Below are 4490 nucleotides of genomic sequence, written 5' to 3'. Positions count from 1 at the left end.
ATGGGAGTTTTGAGAAGTTATGAGGAAGCTTTTGGACAAATGATCAACCTTGATAAGAGTCTACTATATTTTCATGAGAAAATTCCTAACATTGTGAGTAGCAATATCAGAAGAATTACGAAAATCAGGCAAGGTAAACTCCCTTTTATTCACCTAGGCCGTCCTATTTTCTATGGGATGAAGAACAAAGGCCATTTAGAAGATTTGATCAAAAAAGTGATAAAGAGGATTCACTCTTGGCAGAATAGGTTACTTTCTTATGGGGGAAGATACATTTTAATTACTCATGTACTACAATCCATACCCATCTACACTCTTTCGGCTATGAATCCACTTGTCAGTGTCATCAATTAGCTCTACAAGATTTTTGCAAAGTTTTTTTGGGGTAATGCTACACGTTCAAAGAATAATTACTAGGTGAGCTGGGAGGCTATGTGCTATCCAAAAAACGAGGGAGGACTTGGTTTTAGATCATTACATGATATGTCAAAAGCCTTATTTGGCAAACTTTGATGGATTTTCAGTACTTCAACTTCCTCTTTATGGGTCTCTTTCATGTGGAACAAGTATTGTAAAAAATTACATCCTTTAATTGCTAAAGAAATTGGAGCCTCATATGTCTGTGGAAAAATAATTTCTGTAAGAGAGGAGATAGAGCACAATATATGGTGGCAAATTAAAGCTGACAACTCAAGCTTTTGATCTGATAATTGGACCAAACAAAGAGCATTATATTATGTGGACGATGAGGTTTTTTAATATGAGGAAGTGGATATCAGAAGTTTTATCAAAAATGGGGATTGGAATAGGCAATCACTTATATCAGTAATTTCTGAAGAAATGGTGGACCTTATTCTGTAAACAATGAAACCCCCTATAGAAGGCTTTCAAAATGATGTTTAATGGTGGATGGGAAATACAAATGGCCAAGTTACTGTCAAATCTACCTAGGAAAAAATTAGGAAAAGGAAAGAAAAAAAAAATTATGATTTCATTTGGAATAAAAGACTGCCTTTTAAGTATAATTTCTTCCTTTGGAGGGTGTGGATGGGAAGAATTCCAACTGATGATAACCTGAAGAGAATGAATATACAGTTGGTTTCAAGATGTTGGTGTTGTGATGTTAAAAAGGAAGAGACAATGACCCATGCTCTACTAACAACCTCCTTAGACAATAGGCTTTGGAGGTAGTTTGCTCATTTTGCAGGTATTCAAATGGAGAACATGCTGCTTCAGCAAGCAATTGTGGCATGTTGGACTAAGGATTCAAGTTCAAAACTGGCAAAAATTTTTAGAGCCATACCATCCATAATTATGTGGACACTATGGAAGAAAAGAAGTTGTGTCAAACATGGGAGATCCATGTCTTTTGCATAATGGTGTTACAAGTTCAAAAGGTCATTAAAAAGATGTTGAAAAACTTATTCCCATGGATTAAAATGAAAACATGGACATGGACGGAGGTAGTTGAGATAATGAGAGCTTACAAACCTAAGCTTCACTGTCATAAGATGAGATAATGAGAGCTCACACACCTAAGCTTCACTGTCATAAAGTAATGTGGTCAAAACCAGAAATTGGACAGCTGAAATGCAAAACAGATGGGTTAAGTAGAGGTAATCTCCTATGGTTTTTATATAAGAGATGACAAGGGAGATCTAAGATATGCTAGAACAAAATGTCAGGGGTTTTGCACTAACACTGTAGCTGAAGCAATGGCTATTACGAAGGCCTTGGAATACTGCCATAATGAAAATCTCAGGGATTTCATCTTGGATACAGATTTTTTAAGTCTTAAGAAAATGATGTTGAAGCTGTGGAAAATCACTTGGGAAATAGCAGAGATCCTGGAGGAGATAAGCAAGCTAATTCAGAATCAAAATGCTACAATCTTACATACATTCAGAGAGGGGAACATAGTTGCCGATTCATTAGCAAACGAGAGCATCGAAACAAAAGGTCATCAGGAATAACATTAATTTCGACAGCTACCAGAGAAAATAAGGAAATGCATAAACATGGACAAATACCAAATTCCTCAACTGAGAATCAAAACACGCAGAGTAGTTCAACAATGAAGAATTTATACAGATCATATGTACATAACACAACAACAACAACAACTTCAAGTCAACATTCAGGAATTAAAGATACTAATCAGAACAGAAACTGGAGAGAACCTGGTCTTGGTCAAAGACCATTTTCACAGAAGAACCATGGGTTGTAAATTGAGCTACCTAGAGAAAAGAATCTAAAGGAGAAACACAAAATGTGAGAAGCTGATAGACAGAAAAATATCAACAACAACCTCGGATTCAACCGATACACCACCCATTGGAGGAAGATTCGAAGCTTGGAGCTCCAACGGCAGCACTCCATCAACATCGATAAAGGCGACGTTAAACTTCAAAGAAGAGTACTAAGTACTCTACAAGTAGCCTTTTCAATAAAAATCAAAATTAGGAAACTTGCAGCTTCCAATTTGGGCCGGGTTATTGTTTTGGATCCGTTTTGTCGGACCATGGTCTTGTTTTGTCCACTGGGCTCTTTTATTAAATAAAATGGTCTAACCGACCAACAAAAATTCATTAAAAAAAATTATGAATAGTTATATTTTGAAATAAGACGTTGTTTAACTAAAGTACGATGTGCGAAATTAATAACGACAATAAATAATATGCACATACATTTTGAAGTTAAGATATGTCAAAAAAATAAAATGTATGACTAATTATTTAAATATATAAATAATTATATAAATGAATTTAATATTTAAAAAAGATTTAAAAGACTTGATTAGTCAAATAACAATTCGAGTTTGACACAGGAAAGTCAAAATTAGGTGTCAACATCTTTCTTCGTGATCACGAGCCCGCCACATTTTTCCTATGTGATCTTGACCAATGCTCCTCGTGACCGCAAAACTTTGCCTAGCCAAGTCTCTTTTCCCATTGTCCTTCATTCTTCTTTGCGACCATGGCACCCCATCCCACGACCACGAAGGGTGAATCACTGACATTAGAATCAGAAAAAATTGGTGCCTCATTTTATCCATTTTAGTGTCCAAAACATACACGAACCCCTCGAGATGCAAATTAAATATGCAAAATCAAACCTAAAACATGGTACATACTTGCCGGCCGGAACAGTCAAATCATCTATAAGGGGTCGTCCATGCACATATTTGACCGTGAGCAGCTTCAAATCTTCAATTGAACTAATATACTACTTAAGTGATTGAATTGTTGACGAGCCCTCGTTATTTTTCCAAAATATCCACTAAAGTATTAGATCACTATTTAGACCTATTGGAAGTAGAGCTGGGCAAAGCGTCGAGCTAGCTCGGCTCAGCTCGCATGTATTTAGCTCGACTCAACTCATTTTTCTAAAAAGCTTGACTCGTATCAACTCAGTTGTTAAAGTTTAGCCTGACTCGACTTGATCAAAGCTCGATCAACCTCTACTCGGTCAAAGCTTGACTCGATTGAGCTAGCTCGGCTCAACTCGATTTAAGAAATAATATCCATTAAATAGGCTCAATCACTAAGTACATTAAAAAGTTAACTTAGAATACTATGTTAAATTAAACATTATATAATTAATATTCAAATGCAAGTAAATTATAATTAAATTTTATTAAAATGTATGTAAATTTTTAACCACAGTGTAACTTAAGTCAAATATCATCAAATCAATTTAATTGATTTTCAATAATTAATCAGACCAAATATAATACATTTTTATATATCATTCCTTGATGCAATAAATTTAAGAATCTAATTATTAATGTGGTACAATTTGTAAAAGATCCAGCTTTGAAGTTCAATTATGTAGATTTTATTTCTAGTGATGAAGATTCTAGCTCTAATTTGATGCTTAGAGTAAACTTATTCTTACGTTAAATTTTCAATGGCATTTTAATTTAATCTAAGGGTGTTAAGTGGGCCGGATCGGGTCAACCCGGAACCGGCCCATTAAAATTAATCGGTTTGTGGGCCGGGCCGGGTTGGGGTTAAGTGGGGCGGGCGGGCCGGTTTCGGGTTAAACAGTAAATTTTTAAAAACAACTCTAACCCGGTCCATTTAACCCAACCCCGTCTAACCCGCCTAAATTCGGTCAAATCCGGTTAAAAAACTGGTCAAGCCCGATCAAAAAAATTCAATATACACTATACATACACACCTATATACATTTTAAATACGTTAAACAATATATATACATTATATATATAGCATATACTACATTAGAGTTTAAAAAATATATACTCATACACAATTACACATATATATGTAACATTTGATAAATACGACTATACATACTACTTTAAATAAAACATATATTACAACATATATATACTACAATATATATAAGTATATATATAGAGTTATATACTAATTTATAAAACATATACACATGTATATATTAAATATATACGTCTATAGAAGATATATACACATATATACGCATCATTCAATATATATGTACTACTT

The sequence above is a fragment of the Capsicum annuum genome, chromosome 9 (assembly GCF_002878395.1).
Source record: "Capsicum annuum cultivar UCD-10X-F1 chromosome 9, UCD10Xv1.1, whole genome shotgun sequence".
In the NCBI taxonomy this organism is placed as follows: Eukaryota; Viridiplantae; Streptophyta; class Magnoliopsida; order Solanales; family Solanaceae; genus Capsicum; species Capsicum annuum.
The sequence above is the reverse complement of the archived record's forward strand: the minus strand, read 5'-3'. Positions refer to the sequence as shown.